The sequence below is a fragment of the Sus scrofa genome, chromosome 1 (assembly GCF_054392235.1).
Source record: "Sus scrofa isolate SSC_HxYL_T2T_F1_AM1 chromosome 1, Sscrofa_HxYL_maternal_Yorkshire_Landrace_v2.0, whole genome shotgun sequence".
Classification (NCBI taxonomy): Eukaryota; Metazoa; Chordata; class Mammalia; order Artiodactyla; family Suidae; genus Sus; species Sus scrofa.
Genome location: NC_139383.1, coordinates 248,117,419 through 248,144,789, shown reverse-complemented (window position 1 = coordinate 248,144,789; position 27,371 = coordinate 248,117,419). Strand labels below are relative to the sequence as shown.

The 27,371-nt window shown below is 42.5% G+C and overlaps 1 pseudogene; it reads left to right on the top strand.

Annotated features, from left to right (window-relative positions):
• The window catches only part of LOC100739249 (large ribosomal subunit protein uL30 pseudogene), a 40,125-nt pseudogene extending 19,633 nt beyond the window's left edge, over positions 1 to 20,492 (top strand).
• The last annotated feature ends 6,879 nt before the right edge of the window (positions 20,493 to 27,371 follow it).

Here is a 27,371-nt window from a genome sequence, read left to right as displayed (position 1 = left end):
GGAACCTTTCAGTGAAGCACTAAAGTGAATTGAGGAGAAAATGAAAGGTGAGGGGGCAAGTGATGAGCATGAGACCCCAGCAGAAAACACAGGGCATGGCCAGCGGGGGGTTTTAAGAGGCGTCTTAATGAAGATACTCTTTACTGGGGTAGGTGGAGTAAGAGAACTAACCGGGAGGCTAAGACTCCCAGGGAATAGAATAGTGGGAAGCTCAGAGTTCCCCTTGTGGCTCAGTGGTTAACGAATCTGACTAGGAACCATGAGGCTGTGGGTTCGATCCCTGCCCTTGCTCAGTGGGTTAAGGATCCAGCGTTGCCGTGAGCTGTGGGTGTAGGTCGCAGACGCAGCTCGGATCCTGCGTTGCTGTGGCTCTGGCATTCGCCGGCGGCTACAGCTTCTATTAGACCCCTAGCCTGGGAATCTACGTATGCAGCGGGTGCGGCCCTAAACACACACACACACACACACAATAGTGGGAAGCTGAGCCCTGAGGAGGAAGAGAAGATAATTGTGTTAACTCAAGCGGGTGAAAAGCCATGGAAGAGGGGCCACCTGGCACAGAGTTGTAGTTGAAGAAAGCAGCATCTGGAGACACAACAAACTAGGGAAGGAGCACGAAGAATAAATTGGGCTGAATTCAGTTGGAAGCCAGTGGAAGCAGCCAGTAAGGCAGCCTGGTGATGGAATCAACAGAAGCCAGCCTTCCAGGGCAGGAATGGGTGGAGAATGGATGAAGGGATGGAAGGGAACAGGAAAAAAAAAAAAAAAAATCAGCAGAGCTGTAAGCTCAGGGAGGGAGAGGACTGGAGGTGACTCCAGTACAAACCAGAAGGGAAGGTAGCAAGGTGCAGAAAGAGTTAAGAGAGCAAGTGTATAAACAGCAAATCCCAACCTCACCACTGTTTTACCATGGACACAGTGGCTAACATTCCTGCGGGTTGTGAGAATTAAAAAGATAATGGGAGTTCCTATCAGTGCCTCGGCGGAAAAAAAAACAGACTGCTATACCGTGAGGACGCAGGTTCAATCCCTATCCTTGCTGAGTGGGTTAAGGATCCGGCATTGCCATGAGCTGTGCTATAGACGGCAGACAAGGCTCAGGTCTGCAGTTGCTGTGGCTATGGTATAGGCCAGCGGCTACAGCGCCGATTCCACCCCGAGCTTGGGGTCCTCCATATGCAGTGGATGTGGCCCTAAAAAGACAAAAAAAAAATAATAATAATTAATGAGATAATGGATATGAGATTCTTGGGCTCAGTAAACTGTATCTATTATTATATGCTATAAATGTGCTTATAAAAATACAGCCTAAGTTTATTTTAAAGGTAGCTTTGAGGGAGTTCCCTTTGTGGCGCGTGGAAACGAATCCAACTAGTCACCATGAGGTTTCGGGTTCCATCCCTGGCCTCAATCAGTGGGTTAAGGATCCGGTGTTGCCATGAGCTGTGGCATAGGTCACAGACGTGGCTTGGATCCCATGTTGCTGTGGCTGTGGTGTAGGCTGGCAGCTGTAGCCCCGATTCAACCCCTAGCCTGGGAACTTCCATAGGCCGCAGGTGTGGCCCTAAAAATCAAAAACATAAAAATAAAAAGATAAAAGTAACTTTGAGGAGTTTCCGCTGTGATGCAGCAGGTTAAGGATCCCATATTGCCACAGCTGCCCTAGGATTAAATCCCTGGGCTGGGAACTTTCATATGCTGTGCGTGCAGCCATTGAAAAAAAAGTAACTTTGAAGCATCACGTTTACAAATCACGGTGATTTAATGTCGGTTCAAAGAGGAAGACAAGTCCTGCTTGCTGGGATCTCCTACGAAGTTTGAATTTGTGGCTATGCCTGCTGTTACCACCTGGTGGCAGCATACCCAAATCATGCTTTTTTTGTTCGGAGAGTAGACTCCTTTTAAAAGATTATGGATAGGCCGCGGTAGCGGCCCAAGAAATAACAACAGCAACAACAACAACAAAAAAATAAAAAATTAAAGAAAAAAAAGATTATGGATAGGAAGATGGCCAGACATTATGGACCTCCTGATGAAGCGTACAGCACCACTTTTGAAGTACGCTTATCAAAAAAGCAAACCTGTATCCAGTTCAGGCTCTGGCTCCATCTACCAATTTACGGAAAATACAGGAAAGAAATAGCCATCTTGAACACCTCATGAGCTTGCAAAGCAGAAAAACCAGAGTGTGGAAATCTCTACAGAAAACTAAAAAAAAAAAAAAAAAAAAAGTTCCCTTTGTGGCTCAGCCAGTTACCAACCCAACTAGTATCCTTGAGGATGCGGGTCCTATTCCTGGCCTCGTTCAGTGGGTCAAGGATCCAGCATTGCCCGGAACCGTGGTATAGTTTGCAAACCTGACTCAGATCTGGTGTGGATGTGGTGTAGGCTGGCAGCTGCAGCTCCAATTTGACCCCTAGCCTGGGAACTTGGATATGCCTCAGGTGTGGCCCTAAAAAAAAAAGAAAAAAGAAAAGAAAACAAGGAAAAGAAAAGGCTGGAAGAGGACTCTTCAGATTAAAAGTGACTGAAGAGTCAAATTAACATATTGCAGTAAAAAAGCATTCAGAGAAATATGAGCACTCACTGGACTTTGGATAATATTAAGGGATCACTGTTAAATTTGGGGGAGTGTTGGTCTGGTGGTTATATTTTTTCAAAGGAAGCATTTTACTATCTCTTTTTTAAGATGCATGTTGAAATATAGGTGCAATGCTAGGATGTCTGATATTCAAAATAATCTGCAGAGGGCAAGAGGAAGAGGAGATGGATGAGGAGGTAAAAGCAAAATTGGCCATGAATTAATTATTGTTAAAGTTGAGTAATGGTACTTTATGGTTCATTGTATCTTCCTGTATGTTTGTCTCCCAACATTCTAAGGTTGAAGCTCTAACCCACAATGTAATGGTATTAGGAGGTGGGACTTTGGGGAGATAATTAGGTTTAGATGAGATCAGAAGGATGGGGTTCACATGGTAAGGTTAATGCTCTTAAAGGATTTTATTTATTTATTTATTTATTTTTGTCTTTTTAGGGCCATACCCATGGCAAACGGAGGTTCCCAGCCTAGAGGTTGAATTGGAGCTGTAGCTGCCATCCTACACCACAGCTCACGGCAACACGGGATCCTTAACCCTCTGAGCAAGGCCAGGGATCGAACCTGCATCCTCATGGATGCTAATCAGATTCGTTTCCACTGAGCCACGATGGGAGCTCCAGTGCTCTTAAAGGATGGAAGACACCAGATCTCCCTCTCTCTGCCATGTGAGGGTAGAGAAGAAATGCAGCCATCTGAAAATTGGGAAGGGGAGTTCCTGTTGTGGCTCAGTGGTTGATGAATCCGACTAGGAACCAGACAGTTGTGGGTTCGATCCCTGGCCTTGCTCAGTGGGTTAAGGATCCAGCGTTGCTGTGAGCTGTGGTGTAGGTTGCAGACACAGCTCAGATCCCACATTGCTGTGGCTCTGGCGTAGGCCAGCGGCTACAGCTCCAATTCGACCCTTAGCCTGGGAACCTCCATATGCCACGGGAAGGGTCCAAGAAATGGCAAAAAGACAAATAAATAAATAAATAAAAATTTTAAAAAAAATGAAAACCAGGAAGGGGAGTTCCCGTCGTGGTGCAGCAGAAAGGAATCCGACTAGGCACCATGAGGTTTCAGGTTTGATCCTTGGCCTCGCTTAGTGGGTTAAGGATCCTGCGTTGCCATGAGCTGTGGTGTAGGTCGCAGACGGGGGCTCAGATCTGGCGTTGCCATGGCTATGGCATAGGCTGACAGCTGTAGCTCCGATTAGACCCCTAGCCTGGGAACCTCCACATGCCGCGGGTGTGGCCCTAAAAAGACCAAAAAAAAAAAAAAAAAAAACCAGGAAGAGGGCCCTTCCCAGAACTTGATCAGACACTAGCACTCCAGCCTCAGACTTACCAGCCTTTAAAACTGTGAGAAATAACGTCTGTTGTTTAAGACACACAGTCTATCATATTTTATCAGGACAGCATAAATACAGGGTATTTGTGACCAGCAGCATGTCAGTCACCAAGGAAGCTTTTTAGAAATGCAGAATCTCAGGCCCCACCCCAGACGGATGAGTCAGAATTGCAGTTTAACAAGCTCCCCAGGTGAATCATAAGAACACTTGCATTTAAGAAGTATCATATTACATTATTCTTTCTGCTTTTGTGTATATTTGTGGTTTACACAGTAAAAATATAAAAAATGAGAAATTATAAAAAGTTGATGATGTAGAGCAAATATGACATCAAAGGTGCTCATTGAATATTGATTGACGTGAGCCAGATGCTACCCAGACAGCAAATATTTCAATTTTTCTTATCAAAAATACATATCATGATTTCAGCATGTTACAATTAAAAATAGCACATATAATCATTTAATCTTTGCAAAAAGCCTTTAACAACCTTTTTTTACAGATTTCAGGAATGAGTAAAATTAAATTTAGAGAGACTAAGTGACTCATCCAAGATCTCACAGGTTTTAAGTGGAAAAACCAGGACTTCTAACTCCCAAACCCATTCTCTGTCTACCACTACACCATAATTCTAGGAACAGAAAAGTGTCCCAGGCATTTGTAGTTTGTTTTTACACACTTTGGTTTGGGTCTTTGTCTTTCATATGTCTATCTTAAAAGTTTCTTTTTATAACATGTTAGACCACAGTTATTTTTACTTGCCCCTTTGATCTCTACTCACATTCTGCTGAGAATATAATGCAGCTCTGGCTTGTATTTTATTTAATTTTTATTTTTTTGTCTTTTTAGGGCTGCCCCCATGGCATATGGAGGTTTCCAGGCTAGGGATCAAATTGGAGCTGCAGTGGCTGGCCTACATCATAGCCACAACAATTCGAGATCCGAGCCACTTCTGCGGCCTACACCACAGCTCACGGCAACGCTGGATCCTTAACCCACGGCCTACACCACAGCTCACGGCAACGCTGGATCCTTAACCCACGGTGCAAGGCCAGAAATCGAACATGCGTCTTCATGGATACTAGTCAGATTTGTTTCTGCTGAGCCATGATGGGAACTCTACTGCTCTGGCTTTTAATTCTCACTTTCTTCAACAGACAATTATCTCAGTCCTGAATTTATCTCATTCATAGGATCTTGAAACTTTAGGACTAAAATGATTGAGTTACGAGAATGGCATCAGTGTTGCATGAATTTGTTTGCATGTTGAAATCACCTGGGGAACTTTAAAAATTCCTGATGGCTCCTAAGATAAAAAAACAATAAAATAAAAACTCCTGATGGCTAGAGTCCCTGGGGAGGGACCCAGGCATACGTTCCCCAGGCAATCCAAACGAGGGCATTCTAGTTTGAGAACCAGTCATCTAGCTTTTCTCACCGGAAGCAATGCTACTTAGGGGATATTTTGGAAATTTGGGGGCGGGGGGATTTTGATTGTCAAAATATTAAGAATGGCTAAAATTTAAAATAGTAAGTGATGGTGAGGATGCAGAGAAACTGGATCCCTCGTATTTTGCTGGTGAGAATGTAAATGGTGCAGCTGCTCTGAAAAATTGTTGGGCGGTTCCCTTTAAAACCAAAATGGCCTTAACATATATGACCCAGCAATTTCACTCTTAAGCATTTATCTCCAAGAAACGATCATTTATTTTCACACAGAAGCACGTCCATGAATGTTCATAGCCGCTTTATTCACAATAGCCCTAAATTGGAAACTACCCAAGTGTCTTTCAATAGATGAATGGTTAAATAAACTGTGGTACATCCATACCATGTGGCACGGCCAATTTTATGTGTCAACTTGATGAGCCCCAGGGTGCCCAGATTAAACAGTTATTTCTGGGTGTGTCTCCATGAGATTAGCATTTGAATTGGTGGACTCTAAAGAGATTACCCCCCCTCCCATTTGGGTGGGTATCATCCAGTCCCTTGACAGACTAAATGGAACAAAAGACAGAGGGAAGACAAATTTTCCTGCCTCGCTCCAAGAACTGCTGGGACATCTGATCTCTCCTTCTACCCCTGGACTAAGATTTATACCATCAGCTCCCTTGGTTCTCAGGCTTTGGGACGCTAAGTTACACCACCAGCTTTACTGGATCTCCAGCTTGCCGACAGCAGATTGAGGCTTTCAGTAGCCAATTTCATGAGCCACTTCCTCATAATCAATCTCTCCCTCTCTGTCTCTCTCTCTATATATAAAATACATACACGCATATACATCCATATATACGTCTCTCTAGATATGATATATATATATGCACATATACATGTCCCTATATTATATACCTCTGTTTTCTCTCTCTCTCTCTCTCTGAGAGTGAGAGAGAGAGAGAGAAAGAGAGTGTGTGTGTGCGCACGCGTGTGCCACCTGCTCACCCACAAGGAGGAACTAGAGAGGTGTGCCTGCTGGATTTCAGGATTGGAATGAACCAGCAACTGCTGAGTGCTGGTCCATGGCTCTGTGAAGGACAGTGTCTAATGTAAGGGGTTTTTTTTCCTTTTTTTTTTTGTTTGTTTGTTTGGTTGGGTTTTTTTGTTTTGTTTTGTTTTTGCCTTCTTAGGGCCACACTCGTGGCATATGGAGGTTCCCAGGATAGGGGTCGAATCTGAGCTACAGCTGCCAGCCTACACCACAGTCACAGCAACTCAGGATCTGAGCCATGTCTGCGACCTACACTGCAGCCCACAGCAACGCCGGATCCCTGACCCACTGATCAAGACCAGGAATCAAACCTGATTCCTCATGGATACTAGTCAGGTTCTTTAACCACTGAACCACAACGGGAACTCCCCTATATCTTATTTTAACTATCAGGGAACGTTTCTATAACTGAGAGCTAAATCCTCACTTTCATTCCAACATGATTATAGATGAGATGAGATCTTGAAAGAATTATGAATCCAGGAAAGAAAAATAACTGATCAAAGTCCACATTCTACAGCTTGATATTTTATGTTGAGAAATAAATAGAAATCTCTAGCTTCTCGGAGTTCCTGTCATGGCTCAGTGGTTAATGAGGATGCAGGTTTGAACCCCTGCCTTGCTCAGTGGGTTAAGGATCTGGCATTGCCATGAGCTGTGGTGTAGGTCACAGCCGAGGCTCAAATCCTGAGTTGCTGTGACTGTGGTGTAGGCCAGCAGCTATAGCTCTAATTTGACCCCTAGCCTAGGAAACTCCATATGATGTGGGTATGGCCCTAAAAAGACAAAAAAAAAAAAAAAACCTCCAGCTTCTCTAAATAATTTACCTTTGTGAAAAAGACACCTAATAATCTGTTTAAATGAGCTTGATGGTTTAGCAAAATAGTCTAGCAGATGCCCAGTAATGAGTGAATGTTTCTTCTTTTAGAGAAGTGATTATCAACCTTGGCTGCATTTTAAACTTACCTGGAAAATTTCTTACAACTCCAAATACCCTGGCTGCACATCAGAATCTCTGGGGATGAAAACAGAATTTTGGATAATTTATATCCAAGGTTGAGAGCTACTAGCATAATATAATATTCAGAATTTCTGCTCTTTGTCCAGGTGTACTATTGTTGTGTCCAGTGTGAAAAGACACAATTGCAAACCTGCATAGCCTAACTCCTAAGTAGATTCAGAATCTTTGATTATAAAAACTGGTCTTTCTTTCTCTTTTTTTGGCTACAACCATGGCATGCAGAAGTTCCTAGGCCAGGCATTGAACCTGCACCACAGCAGAGACCCAAGCAACAGTAGTGACAACACCAGATCTTTAACCCCCTGAGCCACATGGGAACTCTCACTCCACTTTCTTGCCTTGAACCTGTATGCCAGGGCCAGGTGAACTCCAGGTGGGCTTCTAGATTCCATATCTATAACCTTGGCAACAAAGAATTCTGCATGTACAAATCAATTTTAAAAATAGTAAGGAGTCCCTGGATTGTCTAGAGGTTGGGATTCAGCCGTTTCACAATTTCAATCCCTGGTCTGTTAACTGAGATCCCACATCAAGCCACTACATACCAGGACCAAAAAAAAAAAAAAAAAAAAAAAAAAAAATTGACCAGGCACTTCACAAAAAGAGGATATGTGAATAAGCAGATGAGAAGGTTTCTAATATGTTTAGTCATCAGGGAAATGCCTATTAAAGCCATAATGAGGCGTTCCCATGGTGGTTCAGCGGTAATGAACCCAACTAGTATCCATGAGGACACAGGTTCAGTCCCTGGCCTCACTCAGTGGGTTAAGGATCCAGCACTGCCATGGGCTGTGATGTAGGTCGCAGACATGGCATGGATCTGACTTTGTTGTGGCTGTGGTGTAGGTGGACAGCTACAGCTCTGATTCGACCCCTAGCCTGGGAACCTCCATATGTCTCAGGTGTGGCCCTAAAAAAAAAAAAAAACAAAAAAAAAAACTGTTGAGCAGTTTCTTATAAAGTTAAAAGCTACTTATTCCATGACCTAGCAATTCCACTCCTAGAAAATCAAAACAAATGTCCACGAGAAATGTTCAAGAATATTCATAGTAGCTTTATTCGTAATAGTTCAAAGCTGCCAAAAGCTCCAATGTCCATCAACAGGGAAATGACCAAATTGTGCTATATTTATACAATGAAATACTACTCAGCAACAAGAAGGAATGAACAATTAATGCATGCGAAAACACAAATGAATCTCAGAAGCATAATGTTTAGTGAAAGAAGCATGACACAGAATACATACTGTGTAATTCCATTTATCTATCTATCTATCTATCTATCTATTTATTTATTTATTACAGCTGCACCCGAAGCCTATAGGTGATTCCAGGCCAGGGATTGATTCCAAGCCACAGACACAACCTACGCCACAGCTATGGCAACACCAGATCCTTTAACCCACTGTGCCAGGCTGGGGAGTCAAACCCACACCTCCAGTGTCCCCAGCCTGATATAGTTGGATTCTTAATCCACTGCGTCACATCAGGAACTCCTGTCTGATTCCATTCAAATGAGGTTCAAAGATAGGCAAACCTAATCTATGTTAATACAAATCAGAGCAGTTGTTTTCTGGGGATGGGGAAGGAAGGTACACAAGGATTGACTGGAAATTGGCAGGGGAATGAGGGAATTCTTGGAGTGATAGAAATATTCTAAAGCTTCACTAGACTGGTAGTTACCCATGTGAATACAATTGTCAAAACTCACCATGAAGAACCATGCATTGTACTGTATATACATTCTACCTCAATTTTTTTTTTTTTTTTGGTCTTTTTTAGGGCTTCATCCGTGGCATATAGAGTTTCCCAGGCTAGGGGTCTAATCGGAGCTGTTGCCGCTGGCCTACACCACAGCCACAACAATGCCAGATCCGAACTGCATCTGTGACCTACATCACAGTTCACAGCAACGCCAGATCCTTAACCCACTGAGCAAGGCCAGGGATTGAACCCTCAACCTCATGATTCCTAGTCGAATTCGTTAACCACTGAGCCACGACAGGAACTCCCATTCTATCTCCATTTAAAAATCATATAAGAGGAAGGCTGGAGACCCAAGATGACCTATCATTGATTCCTCTCTCCGGGAGGCTTCTTAAACTTCGCTGAGGTGAGAATGGGCACAGGCTCTGAACAGCACTCTGACCAAGGCTAATGTCCCAGAGTTTCCTCCCCACAAGGACAAAGATCCAGAGGTTAAAAAGTAAAGGAGCATTTGGAGAATATCAAGTAGTACCTTCTGCACACCGAAGTTCTGCCGGAGCTGGGGGATGTAAAGGGGAGGCTGGGAAAGAGAAATGCCAAAGACTGCCTTGAATGGCAGGCTGAAGAACTTGAGCTTAACCATAGGTGATGGAGTCTGTTGGGGGTTTTGAGCAGAGACTGCTTCTCACATAAATGCCTTCTTCTTGAGAGTTTCACGGATGCACCTTTAATTCCTTCTTAATGCCTTTTGGAATTGAGAGGAATTCATGAAACTTATTAGCTGAAGTTCTTCTTCCTGGATTCTATCAAACTCATAATTGTCATCCTCTGACAATGAGCAAAAGCATGAAGGTTGCCGTTTGCTTTGGATGCAGACTTGTTTTATCCTCTCCCAATACCAGGGAGATGCTTTCCTGGAAATTTTCCTAAGTCGCTTACTTTTTGCCTCCATTTTCCTCATCTCTGATTCACTCCTCATACTCTACAATCTTTTTTTTTTTTTTTTTTTTTTTTTTTTGCTTTTTAGTGCTGCACCTGCTGCATATGGAGGTTCCCAGGCTAGGGTCTAATAAGAGCTGCAGCTGCCAGCCACAGCTACAGCCACAGCCACGCCAGATCCTTAACCCAGTGAGCGAGGCCAGGGATCGAATCTGCAACCTCATGGTTCCTAGTCAGATGCGTTTCCACTGCGCCACAGCAGGAAATCCCACACTCTGCAATCTTATTTCTCATATCAATGTTTTTAAACCACTCTCCAACGGAACACCGATCCTATTGATTGGGACTCTGTATTAGTTTATCTAGTGCTGTGGAACAAATTACACAACCCTTAGTTTCATTAAAACAGCGATAATCCATTCTTATCTTTCATGTTTTTTGGTGGACCAGGATATCAGAGAGGGCACCACCTGAATGGTTTGTCTCTGCTCCTTGATGTCTCAAGTGTCGGCTGGAACACTTGAAGACTGGAATCCCCCAAAGGCTCATTCACTCACATCTAGTGATTGATTCTGGCTGTCAGCTGAGATCTTAGCTGAGCCTATTGGCAAGAATACCTGCACATGGCCTCTCCAAGGGCTTAGGTTTCCTTGCAATGTAATGAGTGAGTTACAAAGGCAAGTAGAGAGAAAGGTGGAAGAGGTACTTTTTTATACCTTAGCATCAGGTTTCACATAGCACCGCCAAGTCACACCTCACTGGTTAGGACAGTTTCTAGCCCCACCCAGATTCAAGGGGTAGTAACAGACCTCACCCCTCAGGGGGAGGAGAATTAGTCACATTGCAAGAGGAGCACATAGAATAAGATAAATATATTGAAGCAGACATTATTATTAGTAGTAGTAGTAGTAGTAGTAGTAGTAGTAGTAGTAGTATTATTTTTGCTTTTCAGCACCACACTTGCAGCACATGGAGGTTTCCAAGCTAGGGGTCAAATCAGAGCTACAGATGCCGACCTATACCACAGCCACAGCAATGCAGGATCCAAGCCACATCTGCGACCTACACCGCAGCTCACGGCAATGCTGGATCCTTAACCCACTGAGCGAGGCCAGGTTACTAGTCGGATTTGTTTCTGATGCACCACAACAGGAACTCCTGCTACATTCTTTATGTTTCATGTTGTAGAAAGCTCAAGACTGACTGGCTTAAACAAAGAAGCAATTTATTGACTCACATATGTGAAAACTCCAAGGGTAGGGCAGATTCCAGATAAGCCTTGAGTAAATCTTCAACTACGTCATCTGAACCCCGTTTCTCTTCAGCTCTGGCTTAGCTTCTTCTCTAATAGCTTGAGTCTCAGATTCTCCCTTCACAGTGACAAGATGCTGCCACAGCTTCACCCACATATCTTCTCTTGCTCAACTAGAAATCTGCTCTTTTGATATTTCACACAAACATCCCGGAAAATGAGTTTCTTGGACTCTAATTGTCCTGATGACTTGGCTTGTGCCCATCCCTGAACAGTTTGCTGTCATCAGAGAAATGTTGTATATGAACTGGCTTAGACCTGAGTCACACGTCTACCGCCGGAGCTGGGGGCAAGGTCAGCATGACCCTAAGTCACAATTCTTCTGCAACAGAGATTAATTCAGCCCTACCCTTGGAGTCTTCACATATGTGAGTCAATGCATTTCTCCTTTTTTTTTTTTTTTTTTTTTTTTTTTTTTTTTGTCTTTTTGCCATTTGTAGGCCACTCCCGTGGCATATGGAGGTTCCCAGGTCAGGGGGTCTAATCGGAGCTGTAGCCGCTGGCCTACACCAGAGCCACAACAATGCCAGATCTGAGCCACATCTGTGACGTACAGCACAGCTCACAGCAACGCCAGATTCTTAACCCACTGGGTGAAGCCAGGGATCGAACCCTCAACCTCATGGTTCCTAGTCAGATTTGTTAACCACTGAGCCACAACAGGAACGCCAATGAATCTTTCCTTTGTTTAAGCAAGTCAGTCTTGGGTTTTCTGTTAACATGAAACTGATATCTGTAGCAAATTGCTTTTTCCAAAGATGGTGCATCAATATGTTTATCCCCCTTCACATGCTCTTCTTGCAAAGTGACTGATACTCTGAGAGGTGAGGGGTGAGGTTTACATCAGGAGGGGTGAGGTTTACATCAGGAGTTTATGTTTCTCACATCACAAAAAGCCTGGAGTCATACAACTACTGGTGTCCATTAGTGGGCAGTGATTCAGGGCTGGTAGAGCTGTGATCCTCTTGATCTTTTTACTTTCTCCCAGTATGGATGCCCCCAATTCTAGGCCTCATGTCTGTCTAGTCCTTGTGTCTCCTTTGTGCCATACATCATGGCCAGCGCTTGCTGTAATGTGACGGTGAGAGGAAGTGCAGGAGAGGCGGGTAAAGGAGAAGAGGGTTAGGAATGATGTTAGGTTATTCAACCTACAGTGTCACATCAACCCCAGACATGGAAGTGTGTCATGTTCACCTGAATCACGTGGCTACAAATAAGAAGGGCTGTGTTTTCCTTAGTGAAATTGGAGTGCACTTACCATAAGAAGGCTAACAAGATACTAGACAGCAAAGATAAACAATGACCACTACCTCCATGTCCTTTTTTGATTTTTTAATTTCTTTTTGATTTCAATTTTTAATCTTTGCTTTTTAAGGCCATACCCACGGCATATGAAAGTTCCCAGGCTAGGGATTGAATCGAAGCTGCAGCTGCCAGCCTGCGCCACAGCCACAGTAACGACATAACAAAGCTGCATCTGTGACCTACACGCAGCTTACGGCAACCCCGGATCCTTAACCCACTGAGTGAGGCCAGGGATCAACCCTGAGTCCTCATGGATTCTAGTCAGATTTGTTTCTGCTGAGCCACCACTGGAACTCCTCCATGTCCTTTTTTTTTTTTTTTTTTTTTTTTAAATTCTGCAAAGCCTTTCCTTTCTGTGCGAGGCTCAGAAGAAACTCTAGAGACCTCTTACTGGTAATTGCCACATTCCACAGAAATTTAAGAAATGTTCTTAGAGAACATTTTGTATTTGACTTTTGTACTTGACTCTGTTGGGACTCTCCACTCTGCAACTCATAACTTCTTCATTAATGCTTTGTTTCCCTTGCTTCTGTGACACGAAGCTCCATTGGTTGTCCTTGAACCCCTCTGGCCATATGATGTTTGCATTTGAGACCCCTTTCTTCCTCACCCTGCCCCATACCCATGGACCTGACTACAGCCAAATACCTTTCCTATTCTATCTGCTCCCTTCTCTTTGTCAAGTTTCTTAACTTGATGGCTCATTTCAGACATTTTCTTTCTATTTCTATAATAAGGAAATATAAGGTGGTTAATCTTTCTGTAGGAAGAGATTTGGCCCATTCTCAGAAGCTTTGTTATGTAGGGCTGTCCCTTTGGTAAATATCTAAATAGATTTTGCTTTCCTTGAATTTATTTTGTAATATGAATAATGCATATTCTGCTTTCTTTTTGTTTGCACTCGCCTGTTGTCTTTTCCTAAAGGTTATGTTTAATGTTTCGGCTCATTCATATGTTGCACATACTTGGCTTAAACACACACACTTGACTTGCATCTCATAGCCATATGGACCCTCGTGATTCTCTATGTTTATGAGTTTAAATGCCAAGGGCTGCACACCCAGGGGTTTTTTTACCTTATGACCCACTACTGAAAGGATTTCGGATGCCCCTGATAGACTTCATGGAAGAGATATTGAGGGAGCTGAATTAGGCAGGTTTGGTTGCTTGCAAGCATCAGAAAGCAGCTCTGGGCAATTTTAGGAAAAATGATATGGACTAGCTCACAGAAAAAAAGGAAAGGTTGAAGAATTGAACCCACCCCTCACCCACAAGGAATGTTCCCCGTAACTCTGGGGTAAGCATTCAAATTCATTATATATAGTGGAAAATGACTTTTATTCCTTTCCCTGAGCCGGACACTGTTCTAGCGACCAGGATGTGAGGGGGGAACATGATGAATATGACCCCTGCTTTCAAGACACATATGTTTAGCAATGATCTAGGCCCAAGGCGATGGCTCCACAGCCTCTTTTCCTGCCATTTTCCAACATTCACTCTAAATCTCCAACCGGGTACTTCCCTGTTGCACCAGGTTCTTTAATGTTTCCGTAACACTGATTATGCTGCTCTTTCTGCCTGTTGCCTGTACTGCCCTCTCCCACATCTTTACTTGGTGATCTTCTATTCAGCCTTCAAAAATCAAGCAAAATGTTGAGAGTTCCCGCTGTGGCTCAGCTGGTTAAGAACCTGACATAATGTCCATGAGGATGTGGGTTTGATCCCTGGCCTTGCTCAGTGAGTTAAGGATCCAGCATTGCTGCTGGGGCGAAGGTCACAGATGCAGCTTGGATCTGGTGTTGCTGTGGCTGTGGCATAGGCCCACAGCTGCAGCTCTAATTCAGCCCCTAGCCCAAGAACTTACATATGCCACAGGTATGGCTGTAAAAAGAAAAAAAAAAAAATCAAGCAGGGAGTTCCCTTTGTGGTGCAGTGGAAACAACAAATCCAACTTGTATCCATGAGGACTCCGTTCAATCCCAGGCCTCGCTCAGTGGGTTGGGGATCCAGTGTCACCATGAGCCGTGGTATAGGTTGCACATGCGGCTCAGATCTGGTGTTGGTGTAGCTGTGGCGTAGGCTGGCAGATGTAGTTCCAATTCCACCCCTAGATTGGGAACTTCCATATGCCATGGGTGTGACCCTAAAAAGCAAAAAAAAAAAAAAAAGCCAAGCAAAATGTCATCCCTATTGGGATGTCAATAAATGACTCTCAGCTTTTCCCTGCTCAATTTAAACCTGTTTGAGATGTAGACTGAGGAACCAGCTGACTGAAATTAAAATGTCATTTAGTCGTTAATAAAATCTATGTTGGAGGCCAAATGACTTTGTTAATATTTGGCCCTAGACTTAGTCAGGCTTTTTTTTAAATGATTTTTATTTTTTACATTATAGTTGGTTTACAGTGTTCTATCAATTTTCTACTATACAGCAAAGTGACCCAGTCACACATATACACATACATACATACATACATTCTTTTTCTCACAGTATCCTCCATCAGGCTCCATCACAAGTGACTAGATATGGTTCCCCGGGCCATAGAACAGGATCTCATCTCTTATCCATTCCAAATGCAATAGTTTGCATCCAGGTTTTTTTTCTTTTTTTATTAAAAAATGTTTATCTATTAAAAGCGCTATTTCAAACATTATTTTATTTTATATATTTTTTTGGGGGGGTCTTTTTGTCTTTTCTAAGGCCGTACCCACGGCATATAGAGGTTCCCAGGCTAGGGGGCCAATTGGAGCTGTAGCCGAGCGCCAGCCTACCCCAGAGACACAGTAACACAGGATCCATGCCAAATCTGCAACCTACACCACAGCTCATGGCAACGCCAGATCCTTAACCCACTGAGCAGGACCAGGGATCGAACCCGCAACCTCATGGTTCCTAGTCGGATTCGTTAACCACTGCGCCACGACGGGAACTCCTCAAACACTATTTTAAATTATTTTTATCTCATTTTATCTTTTAAGTATAAAAAAAAAAATGTTGGTTTTTTTTTTTTTGCTTTTTTTTTTTTTTTTTTTTTAGGGCCTCACCCAAGGCGTATGGAGGTTCCCAGACTAGGGGTGTAATCGGAACTAGAGCTGCCGGCCTATGCCACAGCCACAGCAACGTGGGATCCCACCTTCGTCTGCGACCTACCCCACAGTTTGTAGCAACGCCAGATCCTTAACTCACTGAGCAAGGCCAGGGATCAAACCTGCAACCTCATGGTTCCTAGTCAGATTCGTTTCCACTATGCCACGACCAGAACTCCAAAAAAAATTTTTAACCAATGATGGTATTTTAGTAAGTACAAAGTGTTTTTATGTACCTTACTATTTTAAAAAATGTAAATAATTTATGATATAGAAATTTGAAGGTATCGTCTCATTTCAGCTTTTTGGATGCTCTGTTTTAAGGTTGTCATGGCTAAAAAAAATGCTTCACAGTGATATGTATATACAAGACTTTGATATGTATATTAAAAGCTGATTTCCTCTTTCAATTATATACTCCCATTGCTTTTTGCTAAAATTCAGCTAGTAAATCTCCATCTCTCTATATGTTAATCAATTTTCTTGCAAACTATTTGCAAGCTGTAGCATTACAATAACTTTAACAAGTGAGTTTTTAAAAGCCCACTGATACTCTCTATTTTGAAGGTTTTTAAAACCAGTTAATTGTTTTCCACTTTCTTTCTTTCTTTCTTTTTTGGTCTTTTTGCCTTTTCTAGGGCCACTCCTATGGCATATGGAGGTTCCCAGGCTAGGGATCTAATCAGAGCTGTTGCTGCCGGCCTACGCCACAGTCACAGCAACACGGGATCCAAGTCGCGTCTGCAACCTACACCACAGCTCACGGCAACGCCGGATCCTTGACTCACTGAGCAAGGTCAGGGACTGAACTGCAACCTCATGGTTCCCAGTCAGATTCCTTAACCACTGCGCCATGACGGGAACTCCTGTTTTCCATTTGCTATGTGTGTATATGTAAATTTTATAGGTGACTCTCAGCAGTCTTTACAATAAAATCATGTTATTATAGGAAATGCCTCTTCACCACTTTCTCTGTAATTCTCTCAGAATTCTCTCTGGATTACTATTTAGTTTTTCCTCCAGCTTTACTGAGGTATAATTGAGATGTAATAAACTACACATATTGATAGTGTACAATCTGATAGTTCTGACATTGCCATTTACCTGTGAAACCATCAACACAATCAAGGTAATGAACACATTCATCTCCCCTGAAAGCATCCCACACCCTCTTCTAAAATGCCCCCGACCCTTTTCTCCTTCAGCTCCCAGCAATCTTTGATTTCCTGTACCACTTGCGGTAAAAAGGATCAGTTCAGGATATCTGCCAAGGCCACATGGGCTTGTGCCAAAGAAAAAGCCCTAAATGTGCTGTTCCTTCCTCCAAACTCACCAAGCACGAGTCATAAGCCACTGCTTTTCCATGTAAGGGGATCCCTCCATGGGAATGAATGAAACCTGGGATAAGGAGGTTCCTTCCTCAAGAATCCCTGTGATGCTTTGCCCTCATCCTCATAGAGAGTCCTAAGTCTTCTGGACTCCCACTTTACAAACGCCTCTGTAACAAGATCGAGTATTCAGCAGAATTCCAGGAGGATAGGGAAAGGGTGTGTAGAGATGGCTCTCCGTCAGAGAAATAGCTGGGACTAGGGTTAGGAAAGTGGGCTTTTAGAAGTAGTGGAATGTCAGAGATGGAGATTTCAGAGCTAGCTGAAAGTTGCATTTTGTGCAATATCATCCAGCTCCGTTTACTCTATGAAATAAGTCTAATTAGATTTTTATAGAAGTGTGAAAACGGTGATGGGCCAGAGATCCAAGGTCAGGTTTGATGAGGAGTAGAATAGAGGCAGTGCACTAGTGCTAAGAGAACCCATAAATTTATTTATTTATTCTTTTGTTTTGTTCTGTTTTTTTTTTTGTTTTTTTTTTTTTTTTTCTTTTTAGGGCCGCACTTGTGGCATATGGAGTTTCCCAGGCTAGGGGTCGAATTGGAGCTGCAGCTGCCAGCCTACGCCAGAGCCACAGCAATGCAGGATCCGAGCCATGTCTGTGACCTACACCACAGTTCAAAGCAACGCCGGATCCCCAACCCACTAAGCAAGGCCAAGGATCAAACCTGCATCCTCATGGATGCTAGTCAGATTTGTTACCCGCTGAGCCACGACAGGAACTCTAAAATGTATTTATTTTTATTTTTACTTTTGACCATGCCTATAGCATGTAGAAGTTCCCAGGCCAGGAATTGAACCTGAGCCACAGAAGAGACAACACTGGATCCTTACCCCATTGAGCCACGAGTGAACTCCCAGAACCCACAAATTTAGACATCTGAAGGTTTTTTTCCAGGAGGCATTGTGATAACCAGCCTCCAAGATGGGCCCCAGTGGTTTTCCTCTCCTGGCATTCACTCTCTTCCACAATGAATATTTATTTATTATTTATTTTTGCTTTTCAGGGCCACACCGCTAGCATATGGAAGTTCCCAGGCTAGGGGTCAAATCAGAGCTGTAGTTGCCGACCTACACCACACCCACAGCAACACAGGATCCAAGCCACATATGGACTTACACCATAGCGCACAGCAACACCACATCCTTAACCCACTGAACAAGGCCAGGGATCAAACCTGCATCCTCATGGACACTAGTCGGATTCATTTCCGCTGTGCTACAACAGGAACTCCATAGAATGACCTGTTTAACCTATAGCATGTTATGGTATTGACGGAGGGTGACTTCTGAGATAAGGTGATAAAAGGTAGGGTGGCTTCTACCTTGCTTTTTCTTGGATCACTCATACTAGGATAAGCCAGCTCCCATGTTGTAAGGACACTCAAGCAGCACCACGGAGAGATCCACATAGTGAGCAGCTATATAAGTGAGTCTATCTTGGAAGTGGATCCTCCAGCCTCTAGGCCAGTGTCTTAAATGCCAGTTCACAAGAGATCCTTTACCAATGACTTTATCTCATGCTTTGCAAGCTGTCTGGATACTCAGCTGCCTCTCCAATGGACTCTGAGCTTCTAGAACTCTGAGTCTTGGACTTGGTCATTTAACTCCATCCTCAACACAGCAGACAGGCTAAAGTTTCAAAAAGGGTACATTGGATGAATGATGGCTGCCGTCTAACCCAATGAATGAATGAATAAATACATGAATGAGGGAGGGAGAGATTTCCAGGATTCTTTAAGTGAAAAGGCACAGACCTCATCTAAAGTTCTTTCTGAAAAACCAGACCTAGGTCTCGCATCAGGAACATTCAAGGGAGACACTATTTTCATACAGACTGGGAAAGACTGCTAAGCTCCCCCAAATCATGGGTAGGGGGTAGGAGACTTCAAGTATGACTGCAAGAAGACATGTCACCTTGAGTAACTATGAGTGGCAAAGCAGAATTAGAGCAAGGAGACAGTAATCACCCTGTTAACATCTTGCTTTTTTTTTTTTTTTTTTTTTTTTTTTGTCTTTTTGCCTTTTCTAGGGCTGCTTCCCGTGGTACATGGAGGTTCCCAGGCTAGTGGTCGAATCAGAGCTGTAGCCACCGGCCTATGCCACAGCCACAGCAACTCGGGATCCAAGCCGTGTCTGCAACCTACACCACAGCTCACAGCAATGCCACATCCTTAACCCACTGAGCAAGGCCAGGGATCAAACCCGCAACCTCATGGTTCCTAGTCAGATTCGTTAACCACTGTGCCACGACGGGAACCCCAACATCCCGCTTTATAGCTTATGTTTTCCAACAATTTTGTGAGGCATCTAGAGATAGGATTATAGCTTCATTTTGGTTCAAGAGAAAATGGAGAATCCGAGAAGGAAAGCAACTGGCCCAAAGTCACAGGAAGGAAGTAATCCTTGGATTCAAACCAGAGAGTTCTTACAAGACTCTCCAGGGTCCTTCTCAAAAGACTCTTTTGTATTCCTCCTGAGACTTGACCCAAGCCTGCACCCAGCAAATCTTCCTCATTAGAGGAAAAGAAATCAAGAGCGTAGTTGTTTTCCTACTGAGAACACTATCAGCCTCCTTGCAAAGATCCTAGGAAACTGAGTGTGAAGGGGAAAGGGAAGGGAGGTGGAAAGACTCGAAAAAGATTGAAGAACTCTACTCTAGATCAGGGTCCTTCCCTCTTCTCCACAGCTAGCTTGGGATGAGAATCTGAGCCTGAAAGTTCCACTCCTTTTTGCTGAGCTCATTGTGATGGGCAGTGATGTACTATCGGAGCACAGAGGTGGGAGGGAAAAGAGCATTGTCTGGATTTCACTGATTTCCATCATTCATGCCCCCATCTCCAGACTCCTAATGCACGTGACACAGGCTTGTATTATGGGTCTTAGCAAAACACCTCTGTCTAAATTGTGTGAACTCTTTTCTGGGATATTTGACCAAGAGTGAAGGATTTCTGCAGTTCCTCAGGAATCACCTGGTAAATATTAATAACTGAGATAAGGATAAAAGGAGAGACTATTAAATGTAAATATTTACAAATATTTCAGCTTCCTCTCTTTACCCCTTCACCAGGAGAGTAACAGATGCTATTCTTATTAATATAAGACTAGTAGGCCAGGCTGCTTTTCAGGAGAAAGATTGCAGACAGGGAAGGAGGAGGAGGGAAACTGTAGAAGTTTGGAGGGGACAGATGGAGGCCATCAGATGAGATGTCATCCTAAAGAATGGAATTCTGGGGACCGAGCTTTTTAATAAGGATTTTCATGAAATAATTACATGTTTTGAGGCCTAATTTCCCTCTTGTGTTCCAGGATATTCAGTAAAGGTTTACTCTGATTTCCAAAACGTTTTAGAGTCTGTGTTTCTCCTGATGCATCATTATCCTAAGTTTGTCCTCAAAGTGACCAGATACATAGCAGTTATGTAACAATAATTTTATTTATTTATTTATTTATTTTTATTTTTAATTTAATTTTTTTACAGAATGAAATATATATATTTAAACACAATTACATTCACACAGATTATTATATCATGGATCTTAAGAAACAGATTAAGTGACTCCCTCTGGAGAAGTGGAATGGAAAATATGCTGAGACAAAAAGGAAATTTATTCTATACTTTATCCCATTTTGTATGGCTTTCATCTTTACTATTTCGTATTATCTATTACATTTCATTTTTTTCTTTAAAAAATTAGCATTATATTAAAATTGTGTATATTATGCAACTAAAATTTATAAAGAAAGCCTTATATACCATTAAATATTTTATATAGCATAATAAAAAGAATAACTTAGCTGGTAAGAACAACAAAAATAATACACCCTCTGAAAATAAGTAAAATATAAAATGCATAAATAGGTTAAAAAACAGTGTAACTATATAAATATGTCCTCACAATTTGTTACATCTTATTGATTCTTCAACATATGCATTACACCATTCTAGGTGATGTGATAAACAAGACATTATAGACCTTACACTGTACCATGGAGAGAAATGGTTATTAATAATACAATTGTAGAACTGTATTATTTAATTGTACAATGGCATTATTTAATTATAATTATCATAAGTTCTTTGATGGAGAAGAAATCAGAATCAGATCTAAGAAGACTTCAGCATTCCAAGAATGATGTCAAATGACCCCCTTCATGGTGGATTATGCACTTTTTTACTATGAGATATATTTCTTCTCCAGAGGTTCCTTGTTTGTGTATCAATTGTAGATTTTTGGTTTGCAGTTATTCTGAAGTTTTGATATAAGAGTCTATATGTATATGAGATTGTTTTAAGTTGTTGGTCTCTTAATTGCAAGTTCATCTCCAGTGCCTACATCTGTACCCACCTTTTCTCATGATTTCTGATTTTGGTGGTATAATTGTGCATGGATGATTTCGTATCTTTACTGTATATATACCTTTACTGGTGAGCCTTGTCATTTGTGGAATTTTTGTTTCCTGTTGCTGTCTTTTCTTTTCTGCCTAGAGAAGTTCCTTTAGTATTTGTTGTAAAGCTGGTTTAGTGTTGCTGAATTCTCTTAGCTTTTGCTTATCTGTGAAGGTTTTGATTTCTCCTTCAAATCTGAATGAGAGAGCCTTGATGGATAATGTAATCTTGGTTGGAGGTTTTTTCCTTTCATCATGTTGAGTAGATCATGCCACTCCCTTCTGGCCTGCAGAGTTTCTGAAAAATCTGCCAATAACCTTATTGGGGTTCCCTTGTATGTTGCTTCTTTTCCCAAGCTGCTTTCAAGATTTTCTCTTTGTCTTTAATTTTGGTCAGTCTGATTAATATGTGTCTTGGGTATTCCTCCTTGGGTTTATTTTATATGGTACGCATTGTGCTTCCTGGATTTGAGTGAGTGGTTCCTTTCCCGTGTTAGGGAAGTTTTTGGCTACTATCTTTTCGAGTATTTTTTCTGTCCCCTTCTCTCTCTCTTCTCCTTCTGGCACCCCTATAATATGGATGTTGGTGTGTTTAATGTGGTCCCAGAGTTCTCTGAGACTCTTCATTTGTTTTCAATCTTTTTTCTTTTCTGTTCCGCATCCGTAATTTCCAGTAATCTGTCCTCCACCTCGTGTATTCGTTCTTCTGCCTCCTGTATTCTGCTCTTAGCTGCTTCTAGTGAATTTTTTATTTCAGTTATTGTATTTTGCATCTCTTCTTGTTTAAGTTTTACATCTTGTGTCTCTTTGCTCAGTGTTTCCTGTAAGGTATCCATCTTCGCCTCCAGTTTATTTCCAATGTCTTGCATCATCTTCAGCATCAACATTCTAAAGTCTTTTTCCTGGAGGCCAAGAATCTCCTGATCACTTAGGTGATTTTCTGGGGTTTTTCCTTTCTCCCTCATCTGAGTTATAGTTTTCTGTCTTTTCATTTTTATAGGTTTTTGGTGTGGTGACCTTTTTACAGATACTAGAGTTGTAGCCTCTGTTACTTCTGGTGTCTGCCCCCCTTGTGGCTGAAGTTGGTACAGGGGCTTGCTGTAGGCTTCCTGATGGGAGGGACCAATGCCTGCCCACTGGTAGGTGGAGCTGATTCCTATCCTTCTGGTGGATGGGGCTTTGTTTCTGGATGGCTGTGTGCCTGGGGGGTCTTTAGGCAGCCTGTTTACTGAGGGGTGGGGCTGTGATCCCACCTGGGTTGTTGTTTGCCCTGGGGCTTCTCAGCACTGACTGATAGGTGGGGCCAGATTTCCCCAAAATGGCCCCCTCCAGAGAACGGCATGGCTGCTGAATATTCCTGAGAGCTTTGCTTCCAGTGTCCTTCCCTCACAACAAGCCACATTCACCCCTGTTTTCCCAGGATGTCCTCCAAGAACTGCAGTCAGGTTTGACCCAGATTCCCACGGAGACCTCACTCTGCCCTGGGATCCATTGCACGTGAATGTCCGTGTGTGCCTTTTAAGAATGGGGTCTCTGTTTCCTGCAGTCCTGTGGAGCTCCTGCACACAAGCCCCGCTGGCCTTCAATGCCAGATGCTCCAGGGTCTCTTTTTCCCAGTGCCAGATCCCCACATGTGAGGGTTTGATGTGGGGTTCAGAACTCTCACTCCTGTAGGTGAGTCTCTGTGAACCAGTTAGTTTTCAGTCTGTGGAGCTTCCCACCCCAGAGGTATGGGGTTGTTTATATCATGAAATTGCCCCTCCTACCTCTTGATGTGGCCTCCTTTTTTTCTTCTGGAGTAGGGTATCTTTTTTTTTTTTTTTTTTTTGGTCTTTTTGTCTTTGTTGTTGTTGCTATTTCTTGGGCCACTCCCGCGGCATATGGAGGTTCCCAGGCTAGGGGTCGAATCGGAGCTGCAGCCACCAGCCTACGCCAGAGCCACAGCAACGCGGGATCCGAGCCACGTCTGCAACCTACACCACAGCTCACGGCAATGCCGGATCGTTAACCCACTGAGCGAGGGCAGGGATCGAACCCACAGCCTCATGGTTCCTAGTCCGATTCGTTAACCACTGCGCCACAACAGGAACTCCTGGAGTAGGGTATCTTTTTTAAGGTTTCTGGTCCATTTGGGTGGAGATTGCTCAGGCTTTAGTTGTGAATTTTGTTGTTTTTAGGAGAGAAGTTGAGCTCCAGTCCTTCTATTCCACCATCTTAATCCGCTCTCCCTAGTTTGATCTTATAGGGTCAAATCCTCTCTTACCAGATACCAAGGAGGAGCTCAAAAATAATTTTAATAGTACTACTACTAACAGCAACTACTCTTTTTTTCCCTTTTGTTCTCAAAAAAAAATTTTTTTTTAAATATACTTAAGGGAGTTCCCACTGTGGCTCAGCAGTAACAAACCCAACCACTATCCATGAGGATGCGGGCTCAATCTACGGCCTCGCTCAGTGGGTTAAAGATCCAGCATTGCTGTGAGCTGTGGTGTAGGTCATAGACGTGGCTTGGATCTGGCGTGGCTGTGGCTGTGGTGTAGGTCAGCAGCTGCAGCTCCAATTTGACCTCTAGCCTGGGAACTTCCATATGCCATGGGTGTAGCCCTAAAAAAAAGTGAAAAAATTATATATAAATGTTTAAAAGTTATATATATATATATAATTATATACACATAAATGTTTAAAAGTATAGTTGATTTACAATGTTCTCTCAGCAACTACTTTTTTTTGTTTGTTTGTTTGTTGTCTTTTTAGGGCTACACCTGTGGCACATGGAGGTTTGCAGGCTAGGGATCCAATCAGAGCTGCAGCCACTGGTCTATGCCAGAGCCACAGCAACTCGGGATCTGAGCCATGTTTGCCACCTATACCACAGCTCACAGCAACACCAGATCCTTAACCCACTGAGCGAGGCCAGGGATCAAACCCTTGTCCTCATGGATCCTAGTCAGGTTCATTAACTGCTGAGCCACAACGGGAACTACAGTAACTACCAATATACTATGGTATATTGAAATATACCATGTCCAGACATTCTGTAACCTCATTCACTACATTTTAAATTTTTTCTAATTGACTGCAAATAATTTTGTATGAGTGTTAATTCACAGACCATTACAGTTATAATCTATTCCTGGATTCTTAAACTCGGTTGTCTAGGGGGATCAGGAGCTAGTGAAGTGGGCTGTGGTTTACAGTGTAAAACTGATGACCATGGGGGTAAGGTGATCTAAGGGAGGAATAGAGACTGGTCAGCTGGAAAGAAGATGCCCCAAAGAAAGAACTACTACTTAGCCCAGCCAAATCCTAAGGAAATGTGGTCTCATTGTTTTTAGACCTTGGGTAAATGTTCCCAGAGAAACCAAGAATGCCTTTTCCTAATTCCTTTTTTTTTTTTTTTTTTTTGTCTTTTTGCCTTTTCTTGAGCTGCTCCTGAAGCATATGGAGGTTCCAGGCTAGGGGTCTAATCAGAGCTGTGGGCACCGGCCTACACCACAGCCCCAGCAATGCGGGATCTGAGCTGCGTCTGCAGTCTACACCACAGCTCATAGCAAAGCTGGATCCTTAACACACTGAGCAAGGCCAGGGATCGAACCCACATCCTCATGGTTCCTAGTCATATTCATTAACCACTGCGCCACAACGGGAACTCTCCTAATTCCTAACTTTTAAATATTCTGAATTTTTAAATTTTGTGTTCTCTTTGAAAAAAAATCTAAACATAAATATTTGGGGTAATAGCTTGTGGCCTCTCTACTAAAATGGGCCAAAATAAGGGATTAAAGTGAATGTCATCTGGTTAGGAAGGACAAGCGGCTTAAGCCACTCGACTCTTGAGGGAAAAAAAGATCAGAATGAGCACAGGTTTGTTGCAAGGTTTCTGTAGAAATTCGGTTTCTTTATTACCCAATGTGTGCACTTATAGTTCTGTACTTTTCAGTTTCAATTATTGGATTTCCCTAAAGGAAATCTGATACTGAATGGGGATGATACCATGAAATCGTAAAGAAAAGACTCCAGTTTAAAAAATAGGCTATGGAGTTCCTGTCCTGGCTCAGTGGTTAACGAATCTGACTACGGACCATGAGGTTGCGGGTTCGGTCTCTGCCCTTGCTCAGTGGGTTAATGATCCGGCTTTGCTGTGAGCTGTGGTGTAGGTCGCAGACGTAGCTCGGATCCTGTGTTGCCGTGGCTCTGGTGTAGGCCATCGGCTACAGCTCTGATTAGACCCCTAGCCTGGGAACCTCCATATGCCGTGGGAGTGGCCCTAAAAATGGCAAAAAGACAAATAAATAAATAAATAAATAAATAAATAAATAAATAAAAGATAGGCTATGCTCCAGCTAAGGGAGATGACCAAATCTGTTCTGGGCTTCCCTACACTTTCAGCTACAGTGTTTTTAGGGCTGATTCCTACTGGAGGTCCAGAGGAGAAATTCATTTTTTGCAGTTCTTCCACATGCACAATGCACTCTTGCTAAGTTCCATGTCCTAATGCCAGAAAGAGAGTAGGGATGGAAAAGGAATGGGAGTTGGGAAAGACTCAAATAATGTCACAGCAGGGAGGAACTTTAGATAGCATCCTAGTCCAATTTTTTACAGTCCTTTATTTTTTTACATCACAAAATTAAGATATACTTGTGGTAACAGATTGCTTTAAATAGAAAGTAGACCTTCTTTTCTCTTCTGCCTTCATTTATAGAAGGAGAAACAAGCTCGCAGAGTGAAGTGACTACCCAATGGCATCTAGTGGTAGTCCAGGGGAAGCGTTCATAGAGACAGATATTGGGATTGAGAAGGACTGTGTCCCATAGAAAGGGAAGAAGCTGGAACATTGTGGAGAAGTTTCATTCAATTATTCTTTGTGTATCTGAGAAGAGACTAGAAAGAAAAACAAAAAGACTATGGCTGTCATTAGGCTATATATTGAGTACTTATAGTACTGTGCTCAGAGCTTTATATGTTTTTTTATGTAAGTATTACCAACCCTCTGGGAAAGAGATATAGTTATTCTTTTTAAAAATTTTTAATTTTTAATTACTCAATGAATTTTATTACATTTATAGTTGTGCAAAAATCCACACAACCAAATTTTATAGCATTTCCATCCTAAACCCTCAGCCCCCTAACATGTCTCATAAGTTTTTCAAAAGTTTTTCAAAATCTGTAAGTCTGTATCTGTTCTGCAAAGAAGTTCATTTTGTCCTTTCTTTAGATTCCACATGTAAGTGATAGCATTTGATGTTGATGTCTCATTTTCTGACTGACTTCACTTAGAATGATAATTTCTAGTTTCCTCCATGTTGCTGCAAATGCTATTATTTCTTTCCTTTTAATGGCTGAGTAACAGTCCATTGTGTGTATGTACCACATCTTGATCCACTTCTCTATCAATGGACATTTAGGTTGTCTCCATGTCTTGGCTATTGTATAAAGTGCTACGATGAACATCGGAGTACATGTGTCTTTTCGAGTCATAGTTTTCTCTGGATAGATGCCCAGGAGTGGGATTGCTGGATCAAATGGTAATTCTATTTTTAGTTTTCAGAGGAATCTCCATGCAGTTTTCCAGAGTGGTTGCACCAATTTGCTTTCCCACCAACAGTGTAATAGGGTTCCTTTTTCTCTGCACCCTTTCCAGCATTTATCCAATTTGGCTGGTGTAAGGTGGTACCTCATGGTGGTTTTGATTTGCATTTCTCTAATAATTAGTTATGTTGAACATCTTTTCATGTATTTTTTGGCCATCATTTGCAAATATTTTCTCCCATTCTGTGGGTTGTCCTTTCATTTTGTTTAGGGTTTCCTTTG